The 25,948-nt window shown below is 37.7% G+C and overlaps 1 long non-coding RNA gene across 4 annotated transcripts in view; it reads left to right on the forward strand.

Moving 5' to 3' along the window:
• The window catches only part of LOC135310505 (uncharacterized), a 59,556-nt gene extending 42,180 nt beyond the window's left edge, over positions 1-17,376 (forward strand). For 3 of the 4 annotated variants that reach the window (XR_010370584.1, XR_010370585.1, XR_010370586.1), the window contains 3 exons: positions 3,518-3,601; positions 5,647-5,882; positions 8,797-17,376. This is a non-coding gene — a long non-coding RNA (uncharacterized LOC135310505). The other variant, XR_010370587.1, reaches the window with a different exon arrangement.
• Positions 17,377-25,948: the final 8,572 nt, after the last annotated feature.

Raw genomic sequence — 25,948 nt, forward strand, 5'->3', positions numbered from 1 at the left:
TTTTTTGGCTTTGTTATACGAAAGATGTTTTTCTGATTACTTCTCTTCAGCTGTTCTGATAAGAAATACAAAAAGTTTTGAAGACAAAACTAGAAAAGGGAGCACCATTATTATGCTTTCTGTGGAGCTGAAGGAAATCTAAGTTGCCACCCCTGATTTCATTTGAGCGTCTTTGAAATTTTACTGATAAGTAGCTTTGATGTAGCAATCTGCTTTTGAGATGAAAGACCCTGATAGTAACGCAAGGTAACAAGATGTTCTAGTATATTAAAGCTAGCCTTTGAAATATAGTATATAAGCCCAAGGCAAAACCATTAACATAGAAAAAAGTAGAAAAAGATGTAAGGTCACATTATTGCAAAAAAAAAAAAAAATTATGTCTGACACGTATAGTTGGGAAACACCTAGTACAAGAAAAAGTATAAATATCTTATTTGTCTCTGAATACCTTCACAGGATTATGACTGAAGACAGCAGAGGAACACAGGAAAATCTGGACAGAGACTGTTGTGCTGTGTGAAGATTAATGTTTGGATAGGAGGGAGCAGAAGGGTATCAGTTAGTATCACCTGTGAGACTTTAAGCTCAGAGCATAAAAGCAAGACTGTGTTATGAAAGCACTAGTTTAGTGCTTCCTACCCCTCACATACTAACCCTTGCCATCTGGGATGTGGCCTTAAGAAATAATTTCAAGAAGCTAGTCAGAGGCTAATGTTGGCCATGAATCTTTAGAAGCAGCCAAAGCGGAGACAAGAAAATTGTGGTATTTTTCCCTCAGTTTTCATATGACCTTTTAGTATATTGTTTTTATTTGTTTATGTTTTGCGTGAGCATATTTGAACTACCTTTAAAATTCCCAGCTGAGGCACTGTCAGCACTGCAGCTGAGGCAGCACAGTTGGAAAGGTGCAGTAACTGAACATTTGCCAAATAATGCAAGCAAATGCTTGTATTTGGAGTGTGCTAAACTTCACCCTGCCATGGCTCACTGCTGGAGTAGCAGACTCCTCATCCACAATTAGACTGGCTATGTTCGGTCACAGCTGTGAAGTCTTCTTTTCTCCTGCCCAAATCTCTTACTTGATATTTCCATAAAACTTATGAATGCTGAGGTGAGCTGGCAGTGGAATATCACATCTCACTCTGTACCTGTTCATTTAAGATAGTGCTTTTTCATTGCCCTTCTTCAGCCCTAAAGATCTTTAGGGCTCCACTTCCACTGTGCTTATACTTTTACCGCAAAAACTATCTCTGAAAAATGTGACTTCTAACAACTAGGTAACACCCCAATCTGGATGGCAGAGAAAGCCATCTTAGGTAGTTTTCATTACTCCAATATGATCCTGTGTAAATGCTACCAGGAATGGGGGCTGGGGTTAAAACTGCAGTGGTTTGAAGAGTGCCCTGTGAAAAACCACCGTGGCTGCTCATGGTTTAAATGTCATCTTTCTTCCTTTCACTAGGATTTCTTTTTTATCCAGGTGCTGCTGTGTATGTCTGCATGTAGAAAGAAAAACTTGCTAAATTTGTACTGCCTCTCAGATTTTTTCATGGTCTTTTTTTTGTCATTGGCTGGGTTGCCAGTTCCATCATTCTACCTAACAAGAAGGAAAGTTCAGAAGTGGAAATTTGGTTCCACTGCTGTTGCTAACATTCAAGGGCCAGCCTTTTGGAAAAGGTTGGTTGCCCTTCATTTCCACACATTCTTAGCTCTCACTCACTGCTACACTTACGAGAATGGCACAGTTAACAGATTCCTGTTGTGGAAAACACCAGATGTTTAAATAAGCAATATCTGCCAACATAAATCTCAGTTAATTTATGTTTTTTATTTTGATTCCATATGCTTCTATAAATAGACAAGGGCATTTTAAAGAATGATGTTCTATATTCTGACACTTCACTAGAAAATACAGATTTCTCTTCTTGATGTCACTTGGAGGTTTAGCATAACCTGAGTAAGAGTAACATCAGGACTTATACCTAATGATGTTTTCAAAAGGTCAAAGAAACAGCAGTCAAGAGGCAAGAACCAGAAATGACAGCAGAGAACTAGAATCGTAGAATCATGGAATCATGGAATGGTTTGGGTTGGAAGAAACCTTTAAAGGTCATCTAGTCCAACCCCCCTGCAGTGAGCAAGGACATCTTCAACTAGATCAGGCTGCTCAGAGGCCCATCCTGCCTGACCTTGAATGTTTCCAGGGATGGAGCATCTACCACCTCTCTGGGCAACGCTTCCAGTGTTTCACCACTTTCACTGTAAAAAATTTCTTCCTGATATCTAGTCTAAATCTACTCTTTCTTACTTTAAAGCTGTTTCCCCTTGTCCTATTGCAACAGCCCTGATAAAAAGTTTGTCCCATCTTTCCTGTGTGTAATGTAACTGATTATGCCTTCTTTCAAAAAAGTTATTTCTAGAGTTTTAAATACGCAGTTATACAACATAACCTCCATCTTATCTCCCCCACCCCACAAAACAAGGCTTTCATACCCTTTGTAGTTTACAGATAAGCATATCCAACCTTTCTCATAGAATCATTAAGGTTGGAAAAGACCTCTAGGATCGTTGAGTCCAACCATCAAACCAACACCACCATGCCTCCTTAACCATGCCCTGAAGCAGCCAATCTACATGTCTTTTAAATACCTCCAGGGATAGTGACTCCAACACCTCTGTGAGCAGCCCGTTCCAATGCCTGACCGCTCTTTCAGTAAAGAAATTTTTCCTAATATCCAATCTAAACCTCCCCCGGTGCAGCTTGAAGCCATTTCCTCTCATTCTATCACTAGTGACCTGGGAGAAGAGTCCGACCCCCGCCTCACTACAACCTCCTTTCAGGTAGTTGTAGAGGGCAATAAGGTTCTTTTTGCTTTAGCTCTTCACACCTTCAAATGAGAACAAAGAAACCTATGTTTAGAACATGAGGAGAATTTTAAACAGATAAAATTTCTCAAGTTGAAAGCAATCTACTAAAAAGGAGACTCCAAATCACCTATACTGTTCTGATTTTCTTCTAGATTTTCTATTTTCTCAATCCAAACTGCAGATCTAGTTCATTACTGTACTCAAAACAGGACATTTCCAGTCCCTGTGTTTGCAGAATTTCATAAAAAATAATATCATAAGCTGCTAAATATTTGACTCAATAAGAAACTCAATGACTGAAAAGATGTGCTCCAAACTTCAGTAACAGGAGGGCATGAAACTTTCTTCATCCACCTCACCAGGCTGCACCTGTTTTACTTTTACCTTTTACTTTCACCTTTTACCTTTTACTTTTACCTCTTTGTACTTCTTTAAGCATGTTTTATGTTAAGGGGGCGGGGAGTGGGAAGGAAAAATCATAGGTTTGACTTGGCTATTAGAAAATATTGGAAATCCTTTTCTTCTGATTGTAGTGTTAGAAGTTCAGGGACTTGCTTGTTTTCTCCACATATCAGCATTATATGCACATTATAAAGCCACGGGTAAACTGATGGCTTTTTCTTTTTTTCTTCCCCACCCCCCTGCCCAGCTCTCCAAAGTGATGCGGTACTTCATAAAGAAGACCTGGAAGGTTGTCTTGTCTAATGAAGTGCCATTGGAAAAAATATTTCTGGTAAGCTACAGCTGGGTCAATTAATCAGTTATGGTTTCCCCCATATGAAATGAATGCTTGTCAGTGTGACTGTGCATCAACTTACTCTGTGTACTAGTTTCAATTTCTAGCAGAGTGTGTTGGTTTAGAACATGAAATGGTTGAGTTTGAAAGTGTTAACAGAAAATGTTTAAAAATGTTCAAGGAGCTTTTTGAAGATGACCTTTACCCACAAAATACTTTGGTTTAGATGAATCAACATTTCCAATGAAAACATGTTTCACTAAAAAAAAAAAAATTTCCAACCAGCCATATGTATCCAGCACTGCCAATACTAAGCACTTAAAAAGTCATCTGTCAAAACTCAGAAAATCTTTAGAAGTTTAGTACATCTGGGATTCGTTTCATTTTCTTACTGGTGCATGTGGGCAGATTGTTAAGCTTCCCTCCGTTAGGGAATCCATAAGGATTATGAACTTAAAAACACCAAAGCAAATCCTGAGATTCTCACCTTATGAAGTATAATATTACAGGTCTTGTGATAACATCTGGATAATGTCCTGGTAATGCTCATACACAGCTTAGCAACCAAGCAAACTGCTCTCCACCATTCTCTGGTGGTGTTCTGTGCTTATCCTGGGGACAGGACAGTGAGAAGCAGGGCTCCAGGGCTGCAGGTAAACCAGAAGAGTCCTGGAGGTCAGACCTAGTCCAGGAGTAAAATCAATGGAAGGTTCATGGGGTAAACAGATGCAGAAGACCACCATGTGTATAGGAATTGAACTGGTGAGAAGACCCCAGGATACGGCTGATTTGGAGCTTGGTGGGGACAATTCATTATAAGCAGGACTGAAGAGGAAAGGCTTGAAGGAAGAAAGGGAGCATCCTCCAAATGGCTAGAATCACCTCTATTAATTTTGCTAATATTCATATGAGTAATATCTAAGAATAATATTGCAAATTTTGGTGGAGTTACTAATTTGTTTGAGACAGAGAAAAATGGAGAGAAAAAAAATATACCCCAGGGAAGTTTAAATTTGAAAAACAAACACAAATACTAAATGTAATCTCCAAACCTTATGTTTTCCAGATGTCTTACGCTTCTGAAAAGGATTGTGTGATTTGTTTTGTTATATTTTATTTGACCTGTGATTTTTAAATTAGGAAGTCGGCAGTACAGCATCTTGTGCTTATGTTATACATCAGATAACATGGTAATAAATTCTTTATCTCCCAAGTGTGACTAATGTTCTACAATTGCTTTTAAAATACCTGTCCTGTGAGCAAGTGATGATTGTATAAGGATATCCAAATATGTTTGCCAAGGTAAAGTCCTGACTATACTAATCATTTTAAAGGAAAAATAAAATGGAGCAGATTCAGTATGCCACCTGAGAGTTTCTGTCTTCTACCTGTGATATAGAGATCATCTTGTTCTATTGACTGACTATATTTGTCATGGAAGAATATTGCCATTACTGTGGAGATTGTTTAGAGAATGATAGAAGTAGAGAAATAAACATATCTCTCTACATTTTAAACAGATTTTTAGGTAGTTGGAGATGTTTAGAGTTTTGCTTCTGAAGAATACGTCTTTAGTGTGAGGCTGTAAACACCATAGAGTGGCAAAGGATAATAGGATTCTCTCCCTGAATCGTGAGTTAATGGCAAGCAGATTATACCAGAAAGCAACAGTTACATAAATTAGTAAAATATTCTGCCATCTAAGGGAGTGATTTAATTGGGAACACTTGAGTATATTTGCAGACACAGTCCAACCCTAAACTTTAAGTTTGCACAGCTAGGATTTTCTATGCTACCTGCATTCTGCACAACCTCCATAAGGTTACAGCTGCTTGCTCTTGCTGACTCCTACTCACTCGTGTGGGTGACACTGAGCTTATGGATCATGAAACTTAGTAATGGTTTACCTAAAAAAAAAATTCTGTTTTAAGACATGACCAAATAATAGAACTCTGCCCCACAGAACACTTTGCTGAACAAGAGAATAGGATAATATTTGGTTTAGTACAAGAAAATTAATGCTTCTTCTCTAATTGTATTAGTTCTAGATATATCCAAGTATCTCGGTTGAGCTGTGGGCTTCATTTTGGTGGCTGCTCTTCAAACATACATTGAGAGGGTTCCTGGTCCCAAGATCCTCAGTCAAATTAGAGAAGGAATACACAATCAAAGAATTGTTGAAATCAGTGTTTGAATCAAGAACAAAGCCCAGCACTCTTTTGTGTACAGAAGGAGGCATGGGTTGCCAGACCCCACCATTTCTCTTACAGACTCTACTGTAAGTTTTCAGCCTTATAACATCAACAACAGTTAGTAGTTTGTCTATGCTTAAAAAAAAAAGAAGCACAAAAACCCAAAACAAAACAAAACAAACAAACAAACCTGATGTTTTTGTACATAAGGCTTTTGAAAAACTGGATTTTGCTTTTCAGTAAGGTATAGAATCGTAATTTGTCAAAGGAAAATATGAACAGGCTGTTATGGTAAGGATAATTAGACGTTCTGTTCTGTATACCTGCAATATGGGCAACAGTGTAAATCTTTAATTCCTTCCTTTCTTGAAATACATTTTAAAGTCTGATAGACATAAACCAGGCATTTGGCATTTAGACTTTCATTAAAACAATGATGTGAGAGTTAATGCAAGTCTCTCAAACTAGGAACATCATCTTTCAGTGGAATACTTTAAGTAAGATCCTGAATATACCTGTATAGGTTTTTCTTTTTAAAACATGCAATAATGAGATCATCTAGCTTTGTAATGAGAAAGATCAAAATGGAAAGGGAACTGACGAGTGGACAGTAGTTCATTGGAAAGTAGTTAATGAGACCTGAAAGTCTCAAAGGAGACAAATTGGGCCATAAACAAATACATTTAACTAATCTTTTCTTACCTTTGAAAGAAGTAGCCTGAGGTAACCTAAGCTGTATGGCACACAAACTCTTTCCACAGGCAAAACTGAAGCATAATACACTGAGCACAGGCAAACACTGCTCACTGAAAATATATCTATTCTCCATGATCACTTCAACCTGTGGAAACCCAAACTCAGAGCTCTAGAAATTACTCTAGCCCCTGAACACGAGAGATTTGCACATTCTTCCCGATAAAGCTGTTCTCTCTGCATGAAAAGATCTAAAACAATTGATAGATGAAAGAAAAAGGTAGATAGGATATCAACATGCCTTGCCCTCTCCATGGTACATATTTCAGCTGGCAGGGACATGGATGGGTCTCCATTTCCCACGGAAAACATGCATAGTTTATATGAAGAGCAGTTGAATAAAATGCATAACCAGAGCTTGAAGTACGGGGTTTGAATCTGGGCTGAATCCCTGCACAGAGACTGGCCTAGGACCAGCTCCCAGCAGGGCTCAATAGGTAATAGTTATTTGTGCATCTCCAATTAAGAAAGCATTGGGGGATGCCTGCAAGTATACTTTAGACAAGTGACATTTCAATGTCAAAGCTGTGCAGCTAAAGATTTTAGGCACTTTTATGATTCAGTATCAGGAAAGTAAGTAAAGACATTTTATGTGTCTCAGATGTTTGGATCTTAAATATTCAAGATAAATTTTCACCTCTAAAAAAGGGAAATGGCTCTCAGATTGTAGAATTTCATTCTGCAGTGGCATTACTCTATTCCACCTGATGGAAACATAATGGGAAGTCAAAATCAACAATCTTCCTACTTCAGTTTTCATTATTTGCAATTCTGTATGACTGCTGCGATGTGTACCTTTCTCAGACAGGCACTGAGCACTGCTATGTTTTCATGTGGTGTCTTAACATTCCAAAACATTTAAAAACATTTTAACCTGTTGTAAAATGTTGGAAACATCATATTAATCATGATACATTTTGCTGACTGCTCCAAATGTCTCAGGCTGGAATAAGAAGTGAACTCATTCTTCTATGTCTTTCTAACCAGAATAATGAGTGTTTTCAGTATACGCAGCCAAAAAGGCTGTGATGTTTTGAAAGATTACGATCAGACTACTTCAATGTTACTATTGTTTTACACTTCAAAAAATGCTGATTTTGGCTTTATGGCACAAATTTGCACAAGAGTTCAACACCCACAAACACAGGAAAATTTTATTTCCCCCATGACATTCATGGTGCTGAATTCTCTTGCTCCTTCCACTTCATGGAGTTGTCTGAATATACATTGAGCTTCTTTAGTATTCAGGCCTTGTTTTAAATAACAAATTCTTGAAAATGTGCGGTTCAGGACATTGTAATGCCTGGCTCCCATACCTTGTTCATTCTCTGAGCCATTCTTTAATTTGGTATCAGCTAAGGCACTGAAAGGTAGCAGGCTACTTGAGAGGAAAGCAACAAATGTCCCAGCCAGATATTGCCTATCTGGAATTGCCTTTCTGGAATTCATTTTCCTATACTGGGATGAAAAAACAGGAATATACAGACTTCCAGGAGATGCCAACAGGTGCCTTTGGGACTAAACCAGCTTAAAGGGTGAGTGGGTTTCTTTTTTTTTTTTCTTTTTTTTTTCTTTTTTTTTTTTTTTTTTGGTCCTAATGAGAACTTCTTGCAGTTTACTTGCACTGGATTTTTGCTGACAGCCACATGTGTGTTTAAGACTCCATTTAGAGCTAAATGCTCTAGAGGTATGTTCCCCTTTTAATAACTGTTGTGAAGTGTGACCGGGGCTCACAGGGAAACTCATCTGTCGGATTTGGGATTTGCCAGTGGGTAGTCAAGGAGCTGGAGATTCCTGATATCCAACTTAACACCACCAACAAAAACCCTCCTAGTTTTATTGCTGTTGGTATGCCATTTTGACCACAATTGTCTCTACACGTTTTACTGACTTATAAGCAATATAAACAATGACTTTTACCAGTGCCATGTTCTCTTTATCTGTTCCTGTGAAGAGAATTGAATATAGTGTTGATACAATGTTTTACAAGGGCTTCTCATAAATTGTTGTGTGCTTATGCTGGAGAAGGCAGATTGAAGAGATTGCTTTGTGCTTGAGTACATGGCACAGGAGCCATAGGAGCTTGGAGTTCATGGGGAAATTCCACCACATGCCCTCACTGCAGGCAGCTAGTAAAAAGTGTGTTTATGCCTGAGATGCAGCACAGTCAGTCACTGCTTTTTTCTGATATCTGTAGAAAAATAAAGTGTGTATCCTTGTTCTTTTCTTTACCATCTATTGTCACAGGATACAGAAGAAAAGTGTTTGGAACCACAACACTTCCTGGGGCCTAGTGCACAACACTGTTGAGAAATGGAAGGGACACCCAGAAATTTGGTCAAAGATTTGTTGGATGGCATGATGCAATCTAGAGAGGGTCAAAAATGTAAAATCTGTTCCCAGTGATCCACGAGAGAAAAACAAAGGTCTGGTGTTCCACTTGCCCTGTAACTGTTAAACTACACCTGTGAAGATGGGATCATCACTACTAGAAGTTTGCACGTCAGCTTCTGATTTGGAAATAATAATTTGCTGCCTTTGCTGAAAGACTGGAAAAAAACCCTTTAGATTAGGTGACTAGGATAAAGAAATTAAAATAATAAGAAGGCACTGAAACCATTCATACAAATAAATGGATGAGCTCAAGGTATTAACTGGGGATGATTAATTCATGTTGTTTCAAATTAGGCATACACAGAATGAATGATAAGGTTAACGTTTCTACAAAATCAACAAAATGTTCCACCTTATCCTAGCAACCCTAAGTAACTTTCTGGGTGTATTGTAGTATCTCAGCAGGTCTGGCACCTGCTATGCCGGATGTTGTTTTCATATGCAAATCATATGCATATGCAGTATTTCAGCCTTTTTCTTTTGCAAAAACATCCACACACCATTTTGTGCAGGGTTCCTATCATGCTTTTATTTCTATAACCAAATATATCCTAGGCAAAATTTTGATTGTTTTTTTATACTTTACTTAGCCTCTTTTGTTTGCTTGCTTCTTTCTGTAAATATTTGGGGTCTTTGATTTAAATTTCCACCTTGTGTGACAGACCACCTTTGATACTCTATAGGCAGAACTTAGGATGAAGGATACTTTCTAAGGTATTCTTCATGACTTAGCATAGCCTTCCTTAGCATAGAAGATGGCTTAGAAAAGGTGAAATAAATAAAGAGAAAAGTAACACTTACATGGCTGATACCTGGGATTTTATCAGGCCGGGGATGCTACTTCAACATGATACTAAATTAACACTAAAAGTAATAAAAGAATTTTAGCTTTTTTTTTTTAACTTCTCCTTCCTAATTCCAAATTTTAGAGAAACAGCATTTCCCCAAAGATGCCTTCCTTTCTCATTCTGTCTCCAAGATCTCTGGTTTTCATTTCCTCCTCAAAACCTTTTCATTCTCCTAAAATTATTTTTTCCCTTCCCAACTGTAACCCACTATTGATGAGTAAAACAAAATTTTTGAGATACTATGTTCAGGCTTTTTTACCTTACTGCTCACTTTTCAATTACCTGTGATTTACTTAAGGTCTATTCAAAAGGGATTCAGTCATCACAGCGCAGAACACAGCAGATACTGGTATTAGACATGCACTCCATGCCTCTCTGTTTGGCTTTTAGTCTCTATAAATAACAAGTAAAAAGATTAAGATGCTTACAAAAGGCATCCAAAAGAACCAGCACACTGGGTGAGTAGTCACTGGATGAAGTAAAAAAAACCAAACCAACAAAAAAAACCCACCACCAGTGTTCATTAATTTTATACCTCCTGGGTCATAAGCACTTTACTCTGGTCTTCGTGGAAGAGCTTCTGTCCACCAAGAACTTGTGCCCTGAGCCTTCCTCCACTGTTCCTGTGTCCAGCCTTTTGTTAAGAGTGGAAGAAACAGTCCTTTCTTCCAGAAATGGGTATGATGATGCTTTCTTGATCCAGATTGCAAGCAAACCACATTGACATTTCTGCTTCTGGACTTTCAGCTATACTAGAGTTGAATGGATTATGAGTGAGGGAGTTTTGGCTTCTTTCTTGAAGCTGGAGTATGTCTTTCCTGTCCCTGTGCCACAGAGCATTTAATAGAGATAATGAAATATTAATTAGAACAAGAATAGAACTGCAGCTCTGCCTTCTTTCAGGAAAGTGCTCTAGCCACTAGATCACGAAGGCATGAAAAGCCTTATCATTCCCAATGAATATTTAATAATGCCAGACAATGTGAAATAGCTCTGGGAGGAGAGAATTGACTTCCATTTCAGCACCTACAACCTGGGTTTTTCTTTCTGAAGGTAGGACATGTTCCATCCTGGAAGGCAATCCGAATATACTGCCTTTCGGATGTTGGTCCAATCTTTAAGCCAAGTGAAAAGGGCTAACAAGGGTTTCTTTGGCCCCTTTTTGCCTTGAAACCTAGTCTGACAGGCACACATTATTGCACCTTGGGAAAACCAAGGTGCAGAAACCTCTTTCTCTAGAGTCATAGCTAGGATTAATTCTGGGACAGTTTTAAGCCAAAGAACAGAAAATGACGCACTTCCAGGCATGTTCTGAATAAAACTCTAGGAAGCTTAATATTCTGCTGGGACGTTGACTAAGACAAGCAGTTTCTTCTGATTGTGCTGCCTCCTGAGTTGTGCTGTGCAGAGATTGTGAGGACTGTAACTTCAGTTGCCTCCAAACAGAAAAACTGAATAGTGGGAGGTAAATGGGATAGTTCCTGACCCCCTTGGATTTATTACTGAGGCGTCCTTACAAACTTGCAAGATGATACTAATTCACACCAATATTAAATATCTAATATCAGGACCAAGATAATAAAAATAAAATTGCTTTTAGAATAAAAATTTTTTGGAGCTCGTTCAGTGGTCTCATGACATCTGTTCCATGCTGAGAATACCAAGCACCTTGCTGGTATTTTTATCTACACTTTGTTTTTACTTGTTTAAGATATAGATAATTTACTTCCAACTGATCTTTTTCTTCATCTTTTAATGTTCATATTTTTATTAGGTTGAGAAATACTTAGTGTTCAAGGCCAAGGATTCCTAATTTCTTCATGTTTATATTCTGCTGTTTAGTAATTTGTGGAGATTCAAGAAATCTGAGACTAGTAAAATACAAATACTGGTTTGTGGGTAAGGGTTTCAGGGATGCGTGTTTCTTTTTTTCCTTGGCTTTTGTTGTGTTTGCTTGTTTTTTACACTAAGCTTGTTTTTTTACACTGAGCACTAAGTGCTACACTAAGCACTAAGAATGTAATTCCATATATAAACATTCAGTAGTCTCAAAACATAGAATCCCAAAACAATATTGAAGCCTATCTGTAAGTAGCCCAACATTCTAAAATACTGGCTATCCATAGATTCTTCAAGGCAAATCCAGAATACGCAGCAGAATCTGGCCAGTCTGAGCCTTTTTTTTCTCTCTTCTTATAATCAGGAAAATCTGGCACCATAACAGCTGCCTATACATGTTTCAAAGCATTGAAGAACAAGGCTAAAATTTATTGAAGTTAATCACAATTTTTCCATTTACTTAAAGGGTTTCTGGATTTCATCCCAAGGAAGATTAACAGTTAAAGCCATATACATGTTTTAACAAGAATAAATTAGTGAAGTAAAAAACCAATGTAGACCATCAAGAAAAACATTCAGAACCTCTAAGGTCTGTTGTGATAATGATTATTAAAACAAATCATAATACTCCCATTGCTGAGAGAGAAATGACCAGTAAATGTTCTTTGCAGGCAAAGGGGAAACCAAAGAATATTGTTTGAGAAATGCATTCAATGAGCTAATTCTTGCTGACGAAATGCTGTACTATCTTGCAGAGATTTCAAGGGCTGTAATTTCAGTTGTCTCAAAACAGAAAAACTAAATAGTAGAATATAAATTAGATAGTTCCTGCCCCCCTTTGATTGATTATTGTAGTATCCTTGGAACTGTAGTAGAGCATTTCATTACAGTTACATAAGTAATAACAAGTCTTTCCATATACAAAGTATCTTTGGTGGATTATTCAGTGGTAATCTACACATATACCCTATTTCTATTTCAACAGAAAACACAAGGATTATAGGAGGAATTGCAATTAAGTAGTACACGATGATACAAATGGCTAAGATTATATTTTTGACCAAAACCACAACTCCTATATTTCTTAGAAGGAAGCTTTCAAAATAAATATTGTTTAGTGATTATTAAAAGCAAATCTGCTGAAAAGTTTAACAATTAAATTGGATCAAGGGTATCTCCAATTCAGGACTTCTCAGGATAGGTGTGAATGGAATGGGAATCTTCCTGTCCTTGCTCTCGAGCAATTGCAGATCTGTTTTATGGTTGCTAATATGTGATTCCTTACTTACTTGGAAGAGTGTTAAAGTCCTTCTGTAGCTCTATTACCCACTTAGGTGCCTGTGAAGAAGGGTCTGAAAAGGCCTTTTTAAAAAAAAAAAAAAAAGAAGGAACAACCAACCAACTTATCTACAAAAAAAAAAAAAAGACAGCTTGCTTGCTAGTAAAAACACTGTACTATCTAGTAGAATGCAAAGCACACACTGACATAACTGCAAACAAGCTGAAAATAAGTGCAAAAACCAAACACTTTGAAAGGATAGAGCAGGTGACTGGCTTTTTCATAAAACTCAGCTGGACTTTAAAAATGGTATCTCTGGTTTTGTTATGTGTGTTTTCATAGGGCTTTGTTACAATGTGATTGGACAGATAGCAACGGCCTAGGTGAGATTTACAACATCACAGGTTTAATGAAGAACAAAGAAATATAAGATAGGTTCTTTAAAAAAACCCACACACATTAATAAGAATAAGCATGGAAATAACATGAGACTTCAAGTTACAGTTGCAGAGATGCCTTTACAGATAGGTTATGGGGTTTTCTTCTGTAAACATCTGAAACGTCGCTACATTTTTACATGGAAACATCTTTAAAATAGAAAATCCAGGTGATTATAAACGATGCTTAAATACTACTCCAATTTCAACAGTAAACACTACAGGAAGAAACAGTGTTCATTAATCACTGCAAAATTAGTTATTCAGTAAAGTTTTAGCAACACCAAATTTATGCACGAAGGAATGCAGCCTCCCCAGTGCCTCTCACAGACCTGTTCAGGAAAGCTGTTCAATACATTTTCTTTTTAACATACGTATTTCAAAACTTAGACTTAGCCTACTACTAGAACTTGTTTTCACATCAAATGAAACCCCAAGCTCCAGTATAATGAGTCTTAACAAATATATTAAAATGAAGATTTATCGGAGGTTCAAAACATGTAGTGTTTATGTCTAAGGAAGAAGAAAAACAATACATACCTGTAAGATTGACTTTATATTACATTTCAGAAAAAAAAATTTTAAGAAGGAATAATCAAAGTCAGGGGAGTAATTACAAAACAAGACAAAAAAGCAACTAGAGTATATCATTCCAGATTGTCTTAATATCTTTCTTCTGTAACTTTCTATGCAAAACAAACACAGTAAACCTCAGAAGGCTCTTACATACCCACTGGGTAGCTGCCAATCACAATACAAGCAATTACCTGCCAAAAGGCACACATGGATTTACTGATGATGTTGCAAACCAGAAGGTGTGTATATTCTCATTAGCAAGTCAGGCAGCTGAGGCAAATAGAGGGTATATTTTAGCCTGGGACAAAGGCTAAATAGTTTGTGTTGCCTTTCAGCACTCAGGCTAAAGATATGGGAGGTAGACAGGGAACATGGTGGTATGAAGGGTTGTTTACATTGTAAACAGAAAAAAGAAGAGAAAAAGATTTCAAGAAGGATGAGACAAGGGATGTTGTGGCTGATTTGGGAGTAGAAATATGCTGTTGTCTAAAAAGTGGGTGGATGTACCACATGGTGTGGTATGTGATCTGATAATGCTGGTAGTTGGGATTTATAGTGGCCCACCCTCTTGTTTAATTAGAGCATTTTGGTTTTGTTTGTACTATGATTGCAAACACGATGAGTTTACCTGCTCCTACTGTCAACTTCTTGGGGATTTTCCAGAAGTCATGGTGGAAGAGTTAAATTCCTTTAGCTTTATTCTGAACTTTGCTGGGTGTTCCCTAGTCCCCAGAAGATATCCTGGAACTCTTCTGCTTGGTATTGCTCCTCTTCATGGGGCTGAACAAATGTATTTTTTTAGCCTTTGCTATTACTCATCTTTTCCTACTTGTTTAGCTATGTTTTTAAGGAAGGTCGTCACTGTAAAGCAAGTTTTACTTGTTTCTGTCCCAGTTTCCATGACGTTTCTTCATGTATGCTTATAGCAAGCTACTGTGTTGTATTACTCTACTGTTTTCATCCTGATCATCCATTTGCCTTTCACTGCAAGATGGTCCATTTTCCTCCCACAGATTCACTGAGTGGGTGGAGCTGCATCCTCCTCTTAGTCTTTGTAGTCCATGCTAAGTGTTGACAAGATTCTTGCACTGTGAGATAGTCCTCTGCATTTCTTGCATCTTTTCTCAGATGCCAGCCATCTTCTGGTTTGTTTTTTGGGTTTGTTTGGTTCGGGTTTTTTTTTCCACTTAACATGTAGTTCCATTTGCTGCATTAATTTCTTATTTTGATCTTTATGTGTGTATATGTACATGTATCTCAGGGGTTTTTTTCTCTCCTGCGAAGTAATTTTATTTTTTTCATTACAGTGATGTGATAACTGTTCACTCTTCATCTATTTCAGTACGTAATGTATGATGTAGACTGCTTTGCAAATTCTAAAAGCCTTATAGATACTGAATCTTGATATCTCAATAGGTTCTCTCTGAGGGTTTGGGGGGAGGTTTTGGGAACATGGGTGTGGTGGCATTTTTTAGTTATTCTGATTGACATTGTATGACATTTTACCAGAATTTCTATCCAAAAGTTTTATCTCCATTTCTGCAAATGGGCAGGTACAGAAATTATGGGCAAGTTGCTTAAAGGTCATACCTGCAAAGATGTTTTAGATCATAAGTCCTTTTGCAATAAATATAGATGTGTAAATGAATGGCAATTTCTCTAGCAGAAGTTGTGTGTATTTGACATATATCAACTATTGGCTGAATTATTATTTTAGAAGAAAAATATTCTTAAGCCATAGAAAACACCAGGGGACCTAAAAATACATATTAAAGAACATAATTTCATTTTCAACTTTCCACCGGTCAACTGCACAGACCAAACCATATGAAATATGAAGAGCCTTGAAAACATTACCTATGGGCTTGAGTGCTTCTTATTTTATTACCTGCAGGTCAAAATGGGCTGTCACATTAAGATGGAAAATAGAGAAACCCTAAGATGGATCTTCCTGCAATTTGGCATATGTTGGGTTAAAATCAAAGAGAACATTTATTTTACTGCTGAGACGGCTGTGTAGGAGGTGCAAGTGCAGATCATCAATAATCTCAGTTCTGTATGTTTTAACTGAAATACTACAGAACTGTTACAAGCATGTAGTAAAAAGATATGGAATTCAGTCTGTGACTAAAATCCAAAAGGCACTGAATAGACACTGCTGGCTTTCCTTCCTTTCATAGTGTAATTACAGCTGTTTTCAAGCAAGCTATAACATGATGAGTAAAAATTCAATGTCAGTAATATAATCGTGTATCATATATCAGTGTTTCTTAGCAACAACCCACTAATGTTCAGTGAAGGCCGTGCTCAAATTAAGTAATAAATATCAGTGGAGAATATTTTCAATGAATGGTTACGCTTCAGGTCTTTCCCATTTTGAAAAGATGTAGATATTAAAAAATCTTGCTGTTCTACATTGAAAATATGGAACACTGGGGGTTTTTGTTTTATTTTTAACAATCTGCATATAATTCAGCTGTGACAGTGTTCATTAAACCAAAACTCGCTTCAAAATAATTCTGTTATCTTTGTTATAAAAGTAGATTGTCTGTCCTGTCAGAAAGGCTGTTTTTCAGCCCCTGAGGTTTCTCCAAAATAATAGGTTTGTTATGGAGTCAGTGTTGAATGTGTAGATGTATAAACCACCACTTGAAGGAAGAAAAATGGTTTTTTACCATGTTCAAGATACATTGCCTGAGATACACTCAAAATCCTTCTCTCTTAAAGTGCAACCCCTTTCTGAAACCAGGTAAACTTTTAACACTTCAGCATCCAGAGGGCAATTAAGTTAAATAACAAAAACTGTAAAAGCCAAGGAACAGGGAATATCAGAGATTATTACTACTACCCTGATAGTAAATATTAGCATTTTTACAAACTTATGATTCTTTATTCATTACCCAAACGACAAAAACTGTGTGTGAATTAACACTATTCTAACAGCAGCTTGGATTGGGATCAAATTCTCCTCTGCCATTCACAGATGTGGCTTCGTGGAGGTTTGCATTTCCTGAACCTCTCAACCCTGTATGGTCAGAACTTTTGAGAAAACCCATCTTCCAGAAATTTTTCTGCCTGATGTACTTTGCTTTTGAAGGAGATCTCTTCAGGTTTCCCTTTTCCTTCCTGATCCTAGCACTAGGGTGTTACATACTCTTACTACTTACAAACTATTAACCTTTCCTGATAGGGAACATGCATAAGTATAAAATGATTGGTGTTTGATCAAAGAATGAACCTTCCCTTGTAAGAATAAATGCTTGATGTATGTGTATATCATTTACTTCAAAAGGATTTTTCCAGTGCATTAACAAGCATTTAAAGTCCAGCAGAAGAGCTTAACCTCTGAAAGAGGCACATTTTGTCTTAAAGTGACAAAGCAGTTGACAGGTGAAAATAAAAGACAGCTTAGAGGACAGCTGACATGCATTAGCTATAAGGCCCTCTCCTTGGAACTGGTGATCTGTGTCTGTGTCAGTTCAAACAAGTCATTTACCTCACTACCCAACTCAGCGTCTTGAATTTCTCAAGGGTGTGGAACTGTTAAACTTGGCAGAGCAATATTTTTCTCTCAACAGACCACTGAAGGCTTTATCTGGAAAGGAAAACTTACCAAAACAAACAGTTTCCCTCTATTGAGAGCCCTTCCCAAATACCATATTTTCCAACTAGGCTTCTGGGTCTGTCTCTTTCCATTGACAACACCTCTGCTCACAAGAGATAAAATCCTGATGTCATTCAGAGACCATTCAAACACTGATTGCAAAGCTGATGGGATTCATAAATCCTGGGAGAGGAATCACTTATTCTTCTGACTGCTCAAAACAAAATAGAAGCAACCAAAGAAAGTGCCCCTTTAGATGAAATAATCGCCTCACGTCACGCCGTGTAACTGATCCCCCCTCCAAGACCATGTGGAGGTCATGTTGATATAGGTGACTGCAGATAGGGCACATCTTTCTCACCCCCATTCCAGCCAGATGGACACAGACAAGCTTTGGTCAGGAACCCTTGAACTCCTGCAAACATGACACCGAACCCAAGGTGATACACTTTACCCCTTTCAAGACTCTTAGTCTAGGTCCAACAATGCTCTTAGCATTGTCATTTAGCTTCTGAATGAAAGCAAGCTACCATCTGTCCAGCCCTGAGTGAGCCCAGGATGGACACACAGCTCTGCAGCCGCTGCTGGAGATACACCATCAGTCTTGCCCAGTGCAGCACAGTTAAGGTAGGAGGATGGAAATTTCTATATAAGCTCAGGCTACAAATCCTGAACCTAATAGTGGTCAGCACTGGAAGCTGCAGAAGAAAGCATGAGAAATCTGAACCTGTCATTTCTAGCGCAATGGACCATTCAGAAAACTTTCCTCCCCATTTTACAGGTTTGGCCAGTGAGATAGGAGGGACTGCATTCCCTGCAGTTTAGCCAACTAAACTACCACATCCAATCTGACTCGCTGTTTGGGCTGAGGTTGACACACATGTGGAGACAGACTTTATCTTTCTTTCCCTTCTCCCATTCTTACGTGCTCTTTTTCCTTCTCTTCTGCACTGCAGATGGATACTGAGATGAGAGAGAGGGGTCAGGGGGAGGGAGCATTAACAAATCTACAAAGCACCTCCACAGATCAAAATATACTGCTTTCAAAAGCCATCCAAAAGGGTAAAGGAAGCTGAAAATGAGGATTCTGAGTTCTTTTCCATGGCAATTCTGTGACATGCCTAGAAATCTAACATTTAATTTTTAGAATCTTATTTTTTCCCTTTCTTCACTGAAAGTTTCTTTTTGGTGAAATAATTTTAGATTTATGTTTGTGCATAACAGTTTACCCTAGGACCAGCAGCAAAAAAAATGCAAATGTAAATGTGATGTGGTATGTGTAGTATTACTTGGAAAAGAAAACTAAACAATGTATAACATTTAAAATAGCATTAGCTTGCTAGGTAAATAGCACAGGCAACCTCTTAGTTATCTCATAATTGCATTCCGCTTTACACAGAGCCAGCTGTGGTTTAATAGATGGTGTGATGATGTTGAATTTTAGGGAATAAATTTAGCATTCTACCTGCGAATCACATAATGTTAAAATGATTTTTCTCTAAATCAGTTTCTGGAGATCCTATCAGTGCTAGTTCCAAGACTCAACTAATCTTGAGCTATCCCAGTAGTTGACTGTCAAACCTACTACTCTCTGTAAAAACTCTGGCTGCACTACTGTATATCCAGATGTTTTTAAACTATCACTCATAGTGCATTTACAGTTCATCTGAAGCATACAGAAGCTGTAGTCTCTCTACATAATGAAAGCAGGATTGCCTGGATTTCGTGATGTATGGTATGGTGCATTTGTTCAATCTTATATTTCAAGTATATATTTCAGGTCTTTTCAGACTTCAATTTCCCATTTTGAATACTGGTTTCTTTGACATTAAGGATGTGACTTATTTAATCTGCTGGGGTTTCTTTACATGTCAGAAAGAAAATGCGCAGAGGTAGAAAGTGAGAAGGGAGATTTTATTTAGGTGAATCTGAAAAAAAAATTTCCTGATCTCTTACAAAATAAAATAAATTTCTCATTTTGAATCAACATCAAATGCTTCAAAATCCATATCTACAAGCTTAGTGATTCATTTACTCTCCTGTCTGCTTAGCTCTTTTTATAAAACATTCCATGTTTTTTTCCATTTAAAAACAATGATGTGGATCAGTTTATAAGCATATACTAATAATTATGCAGGATCCTTTTCACACCTTTGTAGTCATCAAAGCCTTTAAAAATGTTATAAACTCGACCCTAATTAATTCTGACTTCAGCAATATATATAGTCCTTATTTATACTCTTGTCTACAATGAGGCTAAACTGGTGAAAAAAGTCTGTATAGATTGTGTAGTCCCAACAGTACAGTTTGTATGACTCTTAAAGCAATTCCTGAAAACTTCTAGTCTGCATTTTACTGGTCTTTAGGAATTTGGCCTTAAAATTTTGTTACAAATCTTAGCGATTGGAATATGCTTTCAGTACACCAGAATCTGAGAGGCACTCAGCTATGAATTCTCACATTACCACATAGTTTTCTTTAGCTGAGGTTTGGAAAGGATATTGAGAATCCACTCAGAACTTACTAACTTCTTGAGCAACAAGATGGCTATATCAGATTATGATATTCAATTTATTTTGTGAAGCAATAATCAGGTTATTGAGTGACTAGAGTGAGAGTTCAAACACCTATGTTTGATTTGTTCATTGCCTCACGAAACAGAAATAATAAATAGGTTAATTTTTCCATAGCAAAATGATTTGCAATAAAATGAGAATCTGAACTACAAGCCTAAATAATGCTATGCTGTTAGAAGACCGCTTGTGGTGTTCAGCAAGTTGATATCACATTTGTCATTAAGTGGTGACATTATTGCATTTCTAATTAAAATTGCTAAATCATCAGATGTCCCTGTTGGTACTTCTTCAGTTGTTGTTAACAAGTTAGAAAAAGTGGTCTCCAGTAAATCATCAGGTCTGACTGTTCTGTAGTGCTTGGTTTCAGAAAGCTCTGACATCCCAAACTGTAAGGTCCATCCTTAGTGCTCACTGGCATCCAATATGACAAAGCAGCACTCCAATTACAAGAACCCAGAGTAAAAGGTGGTCCCTGCCCTAAAGAGTGCATATTATAAGCAGAGGAAGGGAAGCACAGTGAGTCAGTGATTAATCCAATGTCGTGTAGGCAACTACTGGAAAAGTCAGGGGTAGATTTCTAGTTTCCTATTTGCCCTATTAAATATTTTTAAACTGAATAATCTTTATTATGGCTATTCAAAATAGTTACTTCTGATACAGGACTACCAGACAAATGGAAAGGGCATAGTTCTTAGCCTTCTTTTAAGTGCATTGTTAAGATTTTTAGCCATATTTGACCGGCTTAATAGTAAAATTGAGTTATCATCAAAATATGAATATATGCAATGGAATACAGACATACTGGCATCAGCAACATCAGCAATGTATGGACTCTTGATTCTAAAATAAAATTGAACATTTGCTTGCATTTCTGGGTAGGAAGATAGTATAGAAACATGATATATCACCTTTCAACAAGGAAGAAACAGTATTTTCATGTCACTGATTACTAAACCTTTTTTCTCCCTAAACCTGGGACTTGGTATTTCAGCATCTGATGCCATTCTCTTCTCTCTGTCAAAATATGCAATGCCAGAACAAATGCATGCTCTCTCTTTTCTCTGCACCATGTAGCTGTTGGTGTCTGTGTAGTTATCTTTTCTGCTAGTAAAAACTAGTCATTTATTCTATTGCTAAGAACAAAATATTGGGAATAAAAGCTGATAATGTGGACCCCAAGGAACTGCAAGTCTGTGACTCCAGTTGCAATGAATCAAGAGATAAGAATGAATCCAGGAACAATAAATGGGATAATTAGAGAAAAGAGTGTTATAGATTGAATAGAGAAATAGATGTTTATGTAATTTCTGGACAAGAACATTTCTAACTGCTTGCAGTGTTCAGGAAAATACTGTGACAGGGTGTTTCAAAGGTATAGTACTAGTCATACATAAACGAAAGGTTTTTATCACAAGTTTCATGTTTTATGTTGCACTAATCTGCAGCTGATGCATGTCAGACAAAAGGACCCAAAGTATTCTTGGCTAGCTTTTCATAGAAATAACAGTTCTATTATGTTTCATATGTATTACTCAACCTAATCTAAATGTATCACCATTTCCTAATTTTAGAAGAAAAAAATCACCTTTTAAATTTGCCTTAATATTCAGGAAATAGTATTATAGTGTTCATGCTTAATCTTTGAAATAAAATAAATGGTAGGAATATATTTATTTATCTACATAATTAATTGATTTGCAGTGCTTATGACTCTCAAAAAAGGTATGCTAGTCTGGACAGCATGCATGCTCCACCAGCAAATTAGTCACTCTGGCCTGAAGATACATTTTCAGCTACCTACTAATGGAGGGGTTCAGCGGAAATAGTGAGCAGAATCTTCATGACACTTTCCTATGTGATTCATTCAAATGTAGGTGTATATAAATTTGACAGTGTCTCTAAGTTTGCAGGTATCTGAGTCTTCTGAGGGACAGACTCTGATTTCCTTCCTTATGAAAAAAATAGTTTTATTGAACTAATGTGAAAAGTGGCTAAATTTGTCCTCTTAATTCATACTAATGGAGCAAGTCTGATAAGACCTGAAACTTTGCTTAATTTTATCATGTACAGTCTTGGTGTAGTGAAAATTATCACTTTAAAATACTTGAGATTGTTTATTCTCTTTTGCAGAAATCTGCATGGAAATGTATCTTTTTTTCCTGAAATTTTGAACTTGTGATTGTGGCTTAGCATGCATTCATCGACCAATGGGTTATTAATGAATCGCTACAGCCAGAATGGCAGAGTGTGCAATGCTGAGTATCCCCCAAAACTTGTTTCCTGAAGGTGCTGCAGAGAGTATAGTTCAGAAGAAGATGTGTGAGGGCTGTATGACCCCCAGAGTGACAGCTGAGCCACCAGAACATGTGGGGGCCACCTTGGGACCATGCTTCCTCTCAGCACACCCTCCAAGGCTGGTCTTGTGGGGATTGGCCATGCTATGGCCACGGCAAGCATCACTTTCCAGGTCCTTTACAATGCCAGTTTCTCATCAGGTTTCCAGCCCATGAGACAAGATAGTGCCAACTCAATACCCTGGCCCATAGGGTTGACAAGCCAAACAGTGGCTGCATAGAGAGCAGTACCTGTCCCCTGCCCTCCACCTGGTGACTTGACCTGTTCCTATGCAGTAACACCAACTTGGGTTCAAAACTTCAAGGAACCTGGCATCTTACGAGCTTCATGGAGTTTCTTTGTGGGAGCCTTCCTAAATCTTCCAGAAAAAAACAGCAGAACAGCTGTGTTAGGTCAAAAAGAGAATCTGTCTATTTAACCCAGTTTGGTGTCCTACGCGCATGTAAGCCAAGCATAGTGCCTCCCCCCTTGTACCCCTGCCTGGACATGGCTATCAACAGCTGAGGAGCTTGCTGTCATTATTTGCAAAACCGCAATGTGAGACACATTCTTACGGGTCAAAAAGCTCTCCAGAAGTGACTCACACATGACTTGAAACCTGCAGTCTCATATTCTTTATGACTAATTCCCCTTTGCTTATGATTATCTATATAATGTCCCACATGTGGATGTAGCTGATTGACAGGCTACAAGAAGTACACTTAAAAATCACTGCATTACTGGCACCAAAGCATTTCTTATTTGACTGTCGTGCACCCCTCCTGAACACACAAAACTGAAATAAGCAAACATCTGTTATCCCTCTGTGTGCCTCAACAGGGAACATTCCCATTTCCACTTTACACTGACTTGTATGAGTAGCAAGGCAAACACATCCATGGTCCTGGGCTCTACTGAATAATTTTTATGCTAGCCTAGCATTTTTTCTTCTCCTAAGGTATTTTTCTACTGCTCTGCTAGTCGTCAAGCCAGGCCACTTTCTGGCTTTGAGATTCTACACTAATAAATTGATACATACAGTTTATATGGCCATCTCTGTTGCTTGGAGGCAAATGCCTGTAAAACAGATCTGGAGGTGTTTTCTTCAGTTATGCCTCCCTCACCTGGCTCCTTTCTTATTCTTGTTCAAGGATAGCCGATTTGTATGGCCAAAGAGTTTAAGGTGCTGTTTGGTCATGGCTTCTCCTCTCCAGCACTCTTGGGGCTTGCTCCAGCTTTCCTCTCATCCCATGAGGATACACGAGGGGTTGCCTTAGGTTTCCCTGTGATACTTGCCTAAGCTTACATGGTCATGCAGGATCAACTGTAGTGGTCACAGTGTTTCAGCATGACCTTGCTAGTTAATTTCACTACCCTTGAAAAATGTTCCCCCGTCCCAAATGGGTTAGAGTGTTCAATATTTGGGGACTTCAACTTAAGTACGTGCTTGGGCACATGGTCAGAATGTGATGAAGCAGTAATGTGAATTGTTATGCTGAGAAAGGTTTAGGACTATCTCAGAGTTCAGAGAAGGAAAATCAGATTATCACATAGCTATGTTTCACAACAGAAGTTGCTGGCTTGCTCTGGTGGTCACATTGCTGGAACGAACATGTTGTGTTCCAGGGCAAATACTCTTTTGGATTTTTATATATGAAATGTAACGTGTTCCATGGTAATTCTTTAAATATATATTAAAAAAACACAAAAAACCCAAAGAACACAGTTTATCTCATATCTACATACCTTCTACAATTTTAAACATGAGAGAAGTATGTCAGCAATATAAATGAATGTTTTATCGCTTATTTTTTCTAATGCAAAAGTCTCTCCAGCTGCAGCTGAACCTTTCATTCAGAACAGTGGCTTAGTTCATTTGTATTTGTGCACAACATTGTCATCAGTTTAAATATTACCTGTTCTCTTAACAAGCAACACTTGCCACCCTTCTGACCTCCCCTTCTTCCCAAGACTATGAATATGTAAAACTTAAAGTTGTTATTTCAGATAGCTGGAGTAATTGGTTCCAGTGTTGCTGTGCAGCTGGTAGCTGAGAAAGGATATACAAGAAAAAAATTATACAAGGATAAAGCATGCCTATTCTTAAGTAAGATATAGCACAAAATAACATGAATGATCCAAGCAGTATCCACAGTAAAAGAAAATTATGCCCCTTGGAATAACTTTGAAAATTTCTTTGAACTTTATTCTTAACATATACAGATATGAACATACATATTATAAAAACACAAAGTGACATTAATATTTCAAACTTTTGGAAAGATAAATTCTACGACCTGAAGTTCCTTGTGTTCTGAGAGCATTCAAGACAGCTTCAAAATATGTCCAGATGATACATTATCTGAAGTATTTTTTAAAAACCCACCTTTTTCTGATGTGTGGTGTGGATTTTTAGCATCTGTGAAGGACCTTGAGAATAATTTTTAAAATAGCACAATAATAGAGAATTGTGTTTCGTCGGCATTTATTTTCCTAAAAGAGTTGTTAAGAATTTTATAGTGCTGACTACACGATTGATAAGGCACCTTTTTCAGAGTCTATGAAAGACTTTATGGTCCCCATACCTAAGAACTTGAATCAGTACTGTTCCACCTACGCAGCCACGAGATAGCTACTCTCTGCCTTCAAGAGGGAGGTCCATACACCAGAGCAAAGGGCATGTATCAAAATAGCACAAATGTACTTCATCAGTCCGTTAGCTATGTTAGTGTTTCACAGCAGTGAAGTTTCACACAGATTCTGATAAACTCTTTACGAAGCCTCCACCTCACTGGGAAGTTTAATTCTTTCACCCTTTGCTGACAGCCAAAACGCTTCCTGTAGGATGGGGGAGACCACAGGCATGAACTGATATGCAGGGCTAAGTCCTAGGTTTTATTCTGCCTTATTTCTTTAATCTCTTTCTACTGAGTACTATTACAATGCTAACCACAGCTTGACTTTTATATTTTCTCTACTGACATTTTAGAGGATATAAAATTTCCAGCCAGAAGGAAAACAAGATCTTGTGCTTAATCTCACTCACAGTGGTAATTGTCCTACGGGCAGCTCTCCTGTTGATCCTGCAATAAGACAGACCCTTGTAAGTGTTGGACACCAGTGACCATATCACACATGACAGTGAGTCAAACAGTGTATCTCCAAAATAATCACCAAGTTACCACACCACATATTACAAGAGATTCTGTCTTCCAATATTATATGCAATTCCCACTTACGTTAGCACAGAGAAGAAAGATTTTGTAGTAACCTGTGCTTATAAAATACTTCTCTGTGCAAAAAATTACTATGTTGATCTCCACCGTATTTCTTACTTCTGAAACACGTCAACTGTTACTGCACAAATCTGTGCTATGGACAGTGTATGTTATGCGGAGAAGATAGTCATAGAGACTATCATCCTTTTCTCCAGGGCTTGTTTTATTGTTTGTGGTCATTTAAACTGCTAGACAAGAAGACTATTCTGCAACGCTGTTGTCATCAATATGATA

Source organism: Phalacrocorax carbo, chromosome Z (assembly GCF_963921805.1).
Source record: "Phalacrocorax carbo chromosome Z, bPhaCar2.1, whole genome shotgun sequence".
Lineage (NCBI taxonomy): Eukaryota > Metazoa > Chordata > Aves > Suliformes > Phalacrocoracidae > Phalacrocorax > Phalacrocorax carbo.